Raw genomic sequence first — 12,964 nt, 5'->3', positions numbered from 1 at the left:
CGGCGTGGACTGAAAGGAACACGGTCAGAAGGAAGAAAAATAAGGCTATTTTCCAGCGTTTGAGAAGAGATAGGATCATTGGAGGAGGCAAGCCTAGGAAAGATCAAGTGGGGCCCATCTCAAAAAGAAAGGAAGGAGAAAGGAAAGGAAAGAAGACTGTCACATTTCTATTGGTAGCAGGACACGGTCTGTCTTAGGGTTTTACTGCTATGAACAGATACCATGACCAAGGCAACTCCTATAAGGACAACACTTAATTGGGGCTGGCTTATAGGTTCAGAGGTTCAGTCCATTATCATTAAGGCAGAAACAGGGTAACATTCAGGCAGGCATAGTGCAAGAGGAGCTGAGAGTCCTACATCTTCATCTGAAGGCTGCTAGCAGAGTACCGGCTTCTAGGCAGCTAGGATGAGGGTCTTAAAGCCCATGCCCACAGTGACACACCTGCTCCAACATGGCCATACCCGCTTCAGCAGGGCCATACCTCCTAATAGTGCCACTCCCTGGGCCTAGCATATACAAACCATCACAGTCTGATAAACTCATTCTACACAGTGGGTGCAACGGTGTTCATCTGTGGTCCCAGATACTCCAAAGCTCTGACTTGAGCCCAAGAGCTTGAGGCTAGGCTCATTCCCAGCCATGAGAACTAAAGGAGCTTTCGCAGATGGATTTGTAAGTTGCTTGGGACTGTTGGCTTCCTGTGACTTTCCATTTTATCCTTTTTCGAGTAGGAATGTCTGTGATACTAGCCTGTATCTGTTCCTGAGAGAAGATATTTTTCTTGAGTTTCACTGGTTCTCAGGTAGAAAGGAAGTATGCCTTAGAATGGGATGCCCAAACATCTTACCCACATCTTACTTAGATTACTTGTATCATAAGATTTTGAGATTTAAACCATGCTGTGGGGTCATACACCTTTAATCCTAGCATTTAGGAGGAAGAGGCAGGTGGGTCTCTCTGAGTTGGAGACTGGCCTGTAGCTCCAGGGCGGCCAGAGCTACATAGAGAAACTCTGTCTCAAAACACACTTCTCTCTCCCACCCCCCAAAAGAAAACAAAAACAAAATGGTGAGATTTAAATGAACGATTGGGACTTGAACTGATGTAATGGGTGAGCTTTTAGAGGGTGCTGGAGTGAAGTAAACATTCTAAGAAACATTCTCCTTCATGTATATTTATATATGGTATGCATGTGTAAGAGAGAGAAAGTCTATCCATGTGTGGGTGTAAATGTTCGTGGGAATGTGGACGCACAAGTACTCATGCATGTAGAGGCCCTAAAGTCTTGCTTAACCGCTTTCCGTCTTACTCATTAAGACACGGTCTCTCACTTATGCTAAGAACTCACCTGTATGTCTAATCTGGCTGCCATTTTGGTCTGGGGGAATCCATGCGTCAGCCTTCTGAGCTCTGGAACTCTATGTACAGGTTACCATGCCCACCTGGCACTTACATGGACTCTAGGAATAGGGACTCTGATCCTCCCACTTAAACGGCAAGCACTTTAACCTCAAGGCTATCCCCCCAAGGACTGAAGGACAGAGATAGTATTTTAGATGACTTGGCTGGAGCCAAGAAAGTCACAAAGCCTAAGTGTAAGAGGGAATGACGATCAGGCGTGGTGGCATATGTCCATAACCTTGGGACAGGAAAGGAAGATACAGAATTCTACCCTACATTGTACTCTGGCTATATCAGAGCTACAAGTTGAGACATTGTCTACAAAGGGGAAAAAAAATAAAGCCATGAGAAGTCAGAGAGAGAGAGAGTGAGAGAGAGAGAGAGAGAGAGAGAGAGAGAGAGAGAGAGAGAGAGAGAACAACAGAGGAAAGATTAACAATGTTGAGCCTTGAGCCAATTAGAGCTGCTCCTAGAGGTGGAAAAAGGAATGAAATTGATCCTCCCCCGAAAGCTCCCCAGAAGGGAACCCAACACTCTTATCCAGTTCAATTTTTTGACCTTGGGAATTATAAAATAAGACATTTGTGTTATTTGAAGTCACTAAGTTTATAGTGATGCATTGCAGTAGCGATAGAAAATTAATATGCTAACCTTTTCCCTTGCCATTCCTACCGTGAGCCAGACCGCTCACACCGGAGAGCCTTCCCACCTTTTATTTAATGTTTAGGGTTTTTTTTTTATTTAAGATTTATTTTTATTTTTTTAATTATGTGTACATCAGTGTGTGGGTTTGAGCACGTGCGTGCAGGGGGCTGTGGAATCCAGAAGAGGTGTCAGATCCCCAGGAGCTGGAGTAACAGGCGCTGTAAGCCTCACACTGTGGGTTCTGGGAACTGAACTTGGGTCTTCTGGAAGATTGAGTACAAGCCCCTAACTGCTGGTCCGTGTCTCCAACTCCGGTGTTAGGTTTTCAAATGTTTATTTGCTGTTTGTAGTTGTGGGGAGGAAGCAGGTAGCACACGTGAGTGGAGGTTAAAGCCAGCTTGTGGGAGTCAGCTCTCCCCTTCCACCACAAGGTCCTAGGGATTCCACTTAGGAACCGACCTTCAGAGCAGGCACCGTTTCCCCCTGAGCCACCTCACTGGCCCCACTAGCTTCCTGTCTCCATGGGGTTCCAAAAGGAAAGTCTATAGCTACTGTCTCCCATAACCTCCATTATGGTTTCCTCGTTTACTGCCTATTTCCCAGTCCAACTGATATCTGTCTCTCCCTTTAGTTGATGATCGTATAGGGAGAATTTTGAAAAAAAAAAAATTCAATCTCCAGCTCAGACCTAATTAAGTCGGACTTTTTTAAAAAATATTTATTACATATAAGTACACTGCAGCTGTCTTCAGACACACCAGAAGAGGGCATCAGATCTCATTACAGATGGTTGTGAGCCACCATGTGGTTGCTGGGATTTGAACTCAGGACTTTTAGAAGAACAGTCAGTGCTCTTAACCACTGAACTATCTCTCCAGACCAAGTTAGACTTTCTTGAAGTGTAGCTTATGTTAGGTAATGTTTAAAAGCTCCAGGTGTGAATCCTTTTTCTTTTGTCTTTTTTTTTAAAGATTTATTTATTTATTATAGATGAGTACACTGTAGCTGCCTTCAGCCACACCAGAAGAGGGCATCAGATTCCATTACAGATGGTTGTGAGCCACCATGTGGTTGCTGGGATTTGAACTCAGGACCTCTGGAAGAGCAGTCAGTGCTCTTAGTCGCTGAGCCATCTCTCCCGCCCCTCTTCCTTCCTCCTTCTTCTCCTTCCTCTTCCTCCTCTCTCCTCTACCTTCTCTTCTTCTTCAGATTTGTTTATGTGTACGAGTATTTTACTTGAATTTTTGTCTATACCACATGCATAACCATGGAGGTTAAAAGAGAGCATTGGATCACCTAGAAATGGAGTTATTTAGCCTCTTGTGAGCTCCCACGTGGGTGCTGGGAATCGAACCTGGGTCTTCTGCCAGAGCAGTAAGAGCTCTTAACCACTGAGCCATTTCTAAAACCCTCCTCTGGTGATTCTGATGTGCAGCCAACATTGAGAGTACGTATCTGTCTGTTGCTCTGTGAGCGTCTGACATTATCTGACATATCATCTAGAATACTCTAGACGGAGATGCCCAGGATTCAGGTCCAGGGTCTTACTCAGTAGATCTGATGCAGGCTCAGGCTCCTGCTCTTCCAATCAGCTCCTCAGAAGTTCAGATCATGTGATATGTAGAACACTGAGAGACATTGCCACAGCCCTTCTGTCTGGTCCCCCGCCCTGCCATGCTGAGGTTCAGTTAATAAGAGTTAATATATTAACCATTCTCAACTCTTTAAGAGTATCCGAATTACCTAAAGAAGTTAATTAAAATACAGTTTCCCAGATACCAGTCCAGTTTTTTTTTTTAATTTTTAAAAAATTTTCATGGATGAGTGTTCTGTGTGTATATATTTATTCTTACCATATGTGTAGAGTGCCCAAAAAGGCCAGGAGAAGGTGTTAGATCCCCCAGAACTGGAGTTCTAGATGGCTGTTAGCCATGTAGATGCTAGGAATTGACCTTTGGTCCTCTGGAAGGGCAGTCACTGCTCATAACCACTAAACCACCTCTATAGCCCACCAGTTTGTTGTTCTCGTTTTGTTTGGTTGTTTTGTTTTTTTAGACAAGGTTTCTCTGTGTAGCCTTGGCTATCCTTGGAACTCACTTTGTAGACCAGGCTGGCCTTGATGCTTGCCTCTACCTCCCAAATGCTGAGGTTAAAGGCATGAGTCACCACTGCCTGGCTCTGTTCAGGTTTTGTTTTAAAAATCAAGTTATGTTTAGTGAGCTCCCCGGGTGGCACATCAATGTTCAACCTTTTGGATGAGATTAACTGAAGCTCACTAAGTGGTTGGGCTGCAAACTACCAAAGTCTGAGATGAAAGTTCAGAACAGTGGTTCTCAAACCTGACAGTATGACCAAGTTTCCTTCAGTGTTGTTAAACTGTACAGATTGCTGGATCCCACCTCTAGAGTTTTTATGTATTGACTCTATGGTAGGATCTGACAATTGTACTTCTAAGAGCCAGGTGATACAGAAGTTACCAATTTCAAAATCAGAATTGATGGCTTTTGTTATTGATTTTTTTTTTAAATTCACATTTCAAATGTTATCCCCTTTCCCGGTGTCCTGTCCATAAACCCCCTATTCCACTCCCCTCCCCCTTCTTTTATGAGGGTGTTCCTCCACCCAACTACCCACCCCTTTCTGCCTCCCCAACCTGACATTCTCCTACACTGGGGGATCCAGTCTTGGCAGGACCAAGGGCTTCTCCTCCCATTGGTGCCCAACAAGGCCATCATCCTCTGCTACATATGCAGCTGGGGCCATGGGTCTGTCCATGTATAGTCTTTGGGTAGTGGTTTAGTCCCTGGGAGCTCTGGTTGGTTGGTATTGTTCTTATGGGGTAGCAAACCCCTTCAGCCCTTTCAATCCTTTCTCTAACTCCCATGGGGACCCCATTCTCAGTTCAATGGTGGCTACGAGAGTCTGCCTCTGTATTTGTCATGCTCTGGCAGAGCCTCTCAGGAGACAGCTATATCAGGCTCCTGTCAGCATTCATGTCTTGGCATCAGCAATGTTGTCTGGGTTTGGTGACTGTATGTATATGGTCTGGATCCCCAGGTGGGGCAGGCTCTGAATGGCCATTCCTTCAGTCTCTGCTCCAAACTTTGTCTCTGTATTTCCTCCTGTGAATATTTTTGTTCCTCTTTCTAAGAAGACTGAAGCATCCACACTTTGGTAGTCCTTCTTAAGCTTCATGTGGTCTGTGGATTGTATCTTGGGTAATCCAAGCCTTTGGGCTAATATCCACATATCAGTGAGTGCATACCATGTTAGGGTTTTTGTTTTTGTTTTTGGGTTTTGTTTTGTTTTGTTTGTAATTGGGTTACCTCACTCAGGATGATATTTTCTAGTTCATTCCATTTGCCTATGAATTTCATGAAGTCATTGTTTTTAATAGCTGAATAGTACTCCACTGTATAAATGTACCACATTTTGTGTATCCATTCCTCTGTTGAAGGGCATCTGGGTTCTTTCCAGCTTCTGGCTATTATAAATAAGGCTGCTATGAACATAGTGGAGCATGTGTCCTTGTTATATGTTGGAGTATCTTTTGGGTATATGCCCAGGAGTGGTATAACTGGGTCCTCAGGTAGTACTATGTCCAATTTTCTGAGGAACCTCCAGACTGATTTCCAGAGTGATTGTACCAGTTTGCAATCCCACAAACAATAGAGGAGTGTTTCTCTTTCTCCACATCCTTGCCAGCATATGCTGTCACCTAAGTTTTTGATCTTAGCCATTCTGACTGGTGTGAGGTAGAATCTCAGGGTTGTTTTGATTTGCATTTCCTTGATGACTAAGAATGTCGAACATTTCTTTAGGTGTTTCTCAGCCATTCAATATTCCTCAGCTGAGAATTCTTTGTTTAGCTCTGTATGCCATTTTTAATAGGGTTATTTGATTCTCTAGAGTCTAACTTCTTGAGTTCTTTGTATATTTTGGATATAAGCCCTCTATCAGATGTAGGATTGGTAAAGATCTTTTCCCAATCTGTTGGTTGCAGTTTTGTCCTAACAACGGTGTCCTTTGCCTTACAGAAGCTTTGCAGTTTTATGAGGTCCCATTTGTTGATTCTTGATCTTAGAGCATAAGCCATTGGTGTTCTATTTAAGAAACTTTCCCAGTGCCCATGTGTTCGAGGCTCTTCCCCACTTTTTCTTCTATTAGTTTCAGTGTATCTGGTTTTATTTGGAGATCTTTGATTCACTTGGACTTAAGCTTTGTACAGGGTGATAATAATGGGTCAATCTGCATTCTTCTACATGCTGACCTCCAGTTGAACCAGCACCATTTGTCGAAAATGTTATCATTTTTCCCACTGGATGGTTTTAACTCCTTTGTCAAAGATCAAGTGACTATAGGTGTGTGGGTTCATTTCTGGGTTTTCAATTCTACTTCATTGATCTATGTGCCTGTCTCTGTACCAATGCCATGCAGTTTTTATCACTATTGCTCTGTAATACAGCTTGAGACCAGGGATGGTGATTCCTCCCCTCCCCCGAAGTTCTTTTATTGTTGAGGATAGTTTTCACTATCCTGGATTTTCTGTTATTCCAAATGAATTTGCAAATTGCTCTTTCTAACTCTATGAAGAATTGAGTTGGAATTTTGATGAGGATTACATTGAATCTGTAGATTGCTTTTGGCATGATGACCATTTTTACAATATTAATCCTGCCATGAGCATGGGAGGTCTTTCCATCTTCTGAGATCTTCTTTAATTTCTTTCTTTCTTTCTTTCTTTTTTTTTTTTTTCTTTTTTTTTTTGGAGCTGGGGACCAACTCACGGCCTTGTGCTTGCTAGGCAAGTGCTCTACCACTGAGCTAAATCCCCAACCCTTAATTGATGGCTTTTTGTTCATTCATTTTAGTGTGTGTGTGTGTGTGTGTGTGTGTGTGTGTGTGTGTGTGTGTGTCTGTGTGTGTGTGTTTTGTTGTGGGGTGTCTCAATATGTAGCCTTGGCTAGCCAGTAACTCTCTATGTAGAGCAGGGGGAACAAGAACTTAAAGAAATCCACCTGCCTCTGCTTCTTGAGTCCTGGCATTAAAGGCATGCACCATCACACATAGATAGTTTTAGTTTTTGAGAGTTATTCCATGCAACTTGAGCTGGCCTTGAACTCCATAGACAGCCAATGACCTTGAGCAACTGATTTACCTGCCTCTACCTTGAAAGATTATAGGCCTGTGCTGTCGAGGCCGCTCCTTTTAGCATAACTGTAGCCATTTTGTATTCAGACTCCTTTTTGCTCATAAGGTGAAACTGAGTTCAGGTTCTCAGGCTCCACTCCCCAGAAGTAATTATCTATAGCTGACCCTGAAAGGGTCATATCGGTATGGGTGTAATATTGTTTATCTCAGTACTGTGAATCTCCTCCCTTGTTCACCACTTGTCCAGCCCCACCCCTCTTACCTCACTTATGACCAATCGGCTTAAAGGTTAGCTGATAATACTTTATCTTGTTAGCCAAAATGTAATACTGTCTCCACCCTTGCCCTCTGAACTTCTGAATCTGATTTTTCACATAAAATGTAGGTTCCCAAGTCCTGGTCAATCAGTCTTGGAGTGTGCAGTCAATAGAGTATTATTGCTTAACTGAGCTCGCTGTTCATGTGGTTCGTGTTACGATTCCTGAACCTCATCCTAACCACCATGCCTGGTTAGAATTGCTGCTTGTCAAAATGTCTCCATTCTGTTGTGCCTCCCGGTTTTCTCAGCCATAAGAGACGTCAGTCAAAGAGAGAGAAAAGGCTCAGAGAGGTACGTAAGAAGGTGTTGACCTAGGGAGACGTCTAGAGAACTTTTGATGCTTTTTACTACAGAGCATTCTGGAACACTTTTGCTAGTTATCTGGGGCCAGGAATGGCAAGAGTTGCCCCATTCCAATGGAGAGTGAGACTACTACGACCATTTTGACGTGACCTTTGCTTTACGGTTTTTCAGTTTCATGAGGTCCCATGAATTCACTGTTGATCCTAGCACCTGTCGGTGCTACTGGTGTTGTGTTCAGGAAGTTGTCTCCTGTGCCAATGCATTCAAGTCTACTCTCCCACTTTCCCTTCTCTTCATGTCTCTGGTTTTACATTGCGGTCTTTAATCCGCTTGGACTTGAGTTTTGTGCAGGATTATATGTATGGGTCTATTTGCATTCTTCTACATGCCAACGTCCAGTTAGACCAGCACCGTTTGTTGAAGATGTTTTGTTTTTTCCATTGTATATGTATGGCTTCTTCATAAAAAAAAAAATCAGGCATCTACAGGTGTGTGGACTTATGTGTGGGTTTTCCATTCGATTCCACTGATCAACCTGTCTGTTTTTATGCTAATACCATGTGGGTTTTATTACTACAGCTCTGTAGTACAGAATGGAAAAAAAAAAAGTCCTCACAAATTCTACATCTGACAGGGGGCTCATATCCAAAATGCATAAAGAACTCAAGAAGCTAGACGTCACCAAACTAAATAATCCAGTTAAAAAATGCAGTACCAATCTAGACACAGAATTCTTAAAAGAGGAATCTCAAATGGCCAAGAAACACTTAAAAAAACGCTCAGCATCCTCAGCCAGCAGAGAAATAAAAATCAAAAGGACTTTGAGATTCCATCTCGCACCTGTCAGAAGCACAAGTGACAGCTCATGTTAGCAAGGACGTGGAACAAGGGGAACACTTCTCCAGTGCTGGTAGGAGCATAAACCTGTACATCCACTTTGTAAATCAATATAGCAGTTTCTCAGAAAATTGGAAATCAATCTACCCCAAGACTCAGCTATACCACTCCTGGGTATATAACCAAAGGACACTTCAAACTATCACAGGGACACTTGCTCAAATATGTTCATAGTGGGTTTATTCATAATAGGCAGAAACTAGAAACAACCTAGATATCCCTCCACGAAAGAATGGATAAAGAAAATGTGGTTAAATTTATACAATGGAATACTATTCAGCTATTATAAACAATGACATCACTGGGTGGTAGTGGTGCACACCTTTAGTTCCAGCACTTGGGAGGCAGAGGCAAGTGGATCTCTGTGAGTTCAAGGCCAGCCTGGTCTACAGAGCAAGTTCTAGAGCAGACAAGGTTATCCAGAGAAATCCTGTCTTAAAAGAACAAAACAAAACAAACAAACCATGACATCATGAGAATTGCAGGCAAGTGGGTGGAACTAGGAAAAAAAAAACATCCTGAGTGAAGTAACCTGGACCCAGAAAGACAAATGTGTGTGCTCACTTATAAGTAGACATTAGCTGTAAAGTAAAAGACTTTCATGCTGAAGTCCACAGATCCAGAGATGCTAAGTAACAAGGAGGCCTTAAACAAAAGGGGATGAAACGATCTCCCAGGGAAGGGGAAACAGTAGATTTCGAAGGTGGACTGGGGTCGTGTGAGGTTGGGAACAGGAGAAACAAGGTGGATAGGAGAGAGGAAGAAAAGACTGGAAAAATGATTGCAGTTGGAGGGCAGGCAGGTGGAAACCTAGTGCCTAGATTCCATGGGATCACCGAGAGCAACCCTAACGGAGATTCCTAGTAATGTGGGAGCCTGAACCAGCCACCTTCTATAACCTGGCAAAGCCTCAAGCAGGGGGATTGGGACGTCAACCCAGCCACGAAATCTTCAACCTACAGAGGAAGGGAGGAAGCATTGTAGAAGCCAGAGGAGTCAGGGCACACAAGAAAAGCCACAGAATCAACTAACCTAGTTTCACAGGGGCTCACAGAGACTGACAACCAAGGAGCCAGTGGGGGTCTGAGCTGGGTCTTCTACATAGAAGTTACGGTTTTGTAGCTTGGTCATCTTATGGGACTCCTAAAAGTGGAAGCCAGGGCTGTCTCTTACTCTTTTGTCAGCTTTGGGACCCCTTTCCTCATTCTGGATTGCCTCATCCAGCCTTAATATGAGGGAGGTAGCTAGTCTTATTGCAAGTTGGTATGTCATATTTGATTGATATCCCTGAGAGGTTGCCCTTTTCTGAAGGGAACAGAGGAGAAATGGATTGGGGAATGAGGGTGGGAGACTAGGAGGAGAGGAAGGGTAGGAAACTGGTTGGAATGTAGCATATGGGAGAAGAATAAAGGTAGGTGGGTGGGTGGGTGGGTGGGTGGATGGATGGATGGATGGATGGATGGATGGATGGATGGATGGATGGATGGATGAGCCTATTTTTGGCTAACTGGTAGACTACAGAAAGGAAAGATTTGGAGGGTGGGATGAGAAGACACCAGCTACGGTTCTCCTCCAGCTGCATTTCTGTAGTCTGCTTGCTAGAATCTGTTTCTCTAATAAGTGCACGTGATCTGCTGAAACATCTAACGTCTCGGTTTTAGGAAATCACAAGGCAACTGGAGCCAACATCTGCTGATCTCAGAGTCTCATCCTCTAATTCACTGACAGTAAATCTCAGGACTTGAGGTTTTGAAGAATTCCTGGAGTCAGAACTGTAGTCGCCAGGCTGAAATGACCCCGGATACTTACTTCAGAAACAAGCCTAGACCGTGCAAGTGTGGGAAGCATCAAGGCTTAGTGATCATGTGTTGGAGAAGCTCCCCAGTCAGAGTTCATAAACCATGTCTGCTTTCCTGAGAGGCTGGTCCCACAACTCCACCAGTCATAGCTCTACTTTGGCCAATCCCTACCTACTAGATAGGACTTCCAGGAGACCACCCACAGGGGAGCCTCAGTTTCTCACTTGTAAAATAATGTAATGTCCTCGTCTGTTTAAAGATTCTAAACCAGGAGTTAGAGCTCCTCCTCCCACTGAGTCGGTATCAAGTCCGCTGTAGCTCCACAAATCTCCTTTATCTGTACTGTACCAGCCTCCCCCTCACGCCTCACAGTGATGAGTCACCCTCTCTGCAGCTCCCTTGAGGCTAACTGAAATAGTCCCCAAACTGGTTTTGCCTGCCCATAGACTCATCGAGGCCCAACAATCAGACTGCCTCAAGCTCTTACATGGACTCCATGTCATAATAACGTCCAAATCCTTTCGTGTAGCGCAGTCCTCTAGGCCCTTAAGATCCTACTTGCTCGTTCCTTCAACCAAACCACCTCTGCAGTGCCCGCCCATGTCGTAGCTCCCTGAGCTGCAGTCCCTGGATCTTCCATACTTCCTTCTCCTTCGCCTTTGGACACGATGTTCCCTCAGCTCCGAAAGCCGGTTCTCCCCCTGTGTTTGTCCCTCTGTGCTCCATCCCAGGTGACTTCCTCCAATCTGTTCTCTCAGCCCTCTGTGCCCGTCTCTCATGTCTTCCTCAGGATGAAGTGCTCAGTGTCTTCTGTTTAGTGGTTTGTCTGTTCTCTTGCTTGACCTTTAGCTCAGCAAGGCTGGCCATTGCTATACCCAGTATACAGCAGAGTGCCCAGCCCTTGACCAACCCTGGATAGATGTTGAGTGAGTAGGTAAAAGAGAAATCAATTAATTAAAATTTTTTGAGCCCCTTCAAGAGCCCAAACCAGAGAGAGAGAGAGAGAGAGAGAGAGAGAGAGAGAGAACACGTGAGTGCTACTTGGATTAGTAAGACTTTAAAGTTAATGAGTTTTTAGACCTTACCGGATCATCAAGCAGAACAAAAAACACAAGAAACAAAAACAAAAACAAGATACAGGAAAACAGGTAGAAGGGCAGAGGTGGGGCTGGCACCAGAAAGAAACAACCACATCGGAACTTGGGCTAAGGATGCCTGCCTTTTAGCAGGATTTTATTGTTGTTTTGAGAAGAGGTTGTTTTGGTTTTAGGTAAGGTCTTGTAGAGTCCTTGATGGCCTAGAACTCTTGATTTTCTTCTTGGCTTCAACTCAGGAATGCTAAGATTATAGGTGTGTGTGCCATCATGCTTGAGCTTTTTTTAGCAACACACACACACACACACAGAGAGAGAGAGAGAGAGAGAGAGATCCTTGGATAGTAAGAGATTAAAGTTAATGAGTTATTTTAGACCTTACTGGGTCATCAAGCAGAGCAAGGGCACAAAAAAAAAAAAAAAAAAAAAAAAAAAAAAGAAAGAAAGCGGGAAAGCAAGGAGAAAAGCAGGGGGGGATGGGACCAGAGAGAAATGAGCCACTCCGTCTTTGAAATGCAAATGATACTGCCTCATACATAGATATTTACAGAGAACTGTCACATGCTTTACCTATGATGCCTCAGAACTGAAAGGTAAATTGAATGAGTGTTATAATCAACTATGTGGCTTGGACAAATCTCTTCTCTTTTTTTTTTTTTCATTTGTTTGTTTGTTGTGTTGTGTTTTGGGAAAAGGTCTCTCTCTCTACGTAGCCTGGCTGTCTTGGGACTCACCATGTAGACCAGGTTATCCTGAAGCTCACAGATACCTATCTGCCTGCTTCTGCCTTCGAAGTACTAGAATTAAAAGGCCTGGCCTAGAGAGATTTCTTGTACTAAAGGAAAAGGCTAGTGGTAAATAATTAAGAAAAAAGATAGAAAATTACAGGTAGAACATGAACACAATTATTTTTTAAAAAGCAGCACCTACACCAGAATGCACTTATTCGATAAATATTAGCTGTCTGCCATATTCAGTTATGATCAAGAGCAATGTATCTGGCCTCAGGAAGTATATAATTTGGTGGGAGAAAAGCACACACATGAATCAACTAATGATAGAGCAAATAAAAATTAAAACAGCGACTAATGCATCAGAGGGGGTGACATGGCACAGAGAACTACGGGCAGGGAACATATGTAGGTACAGGTAGCCAAGAAAAAATAATCTGGGGTGCAGGACAGTGGTGCCACACACCTTTAATCCCAGCTCTCAAGAGACAGAGGCAGGTGGATCTCTGTGAGTTTAAGACCAGCCTGGACTACAGACGGAGTTCCAGGACAGTCCGGGCTACACAAAGAAACCCTATCTTGAACAACCCTCTCCCCCACAAAGGGGGAAAAAAGAAAAAA

The sequence above is a fragment of the Rattus rattus genome, chromosome 12, assembly GCF_011064425.1.
Source record: "Rattus rattus isolate New Zealand chromosome 12, Rrattus_CSIRO_v1, whole genome shotgun sequence".
Lineage (NCBI taxonomy): Eukaryota > Metazoa > Chordata > Mammalia > Rodentia > Muridae > Rattus > Rattus rattus.
This window is presented reverse-complemented; position numbering follows the sequence as displayed.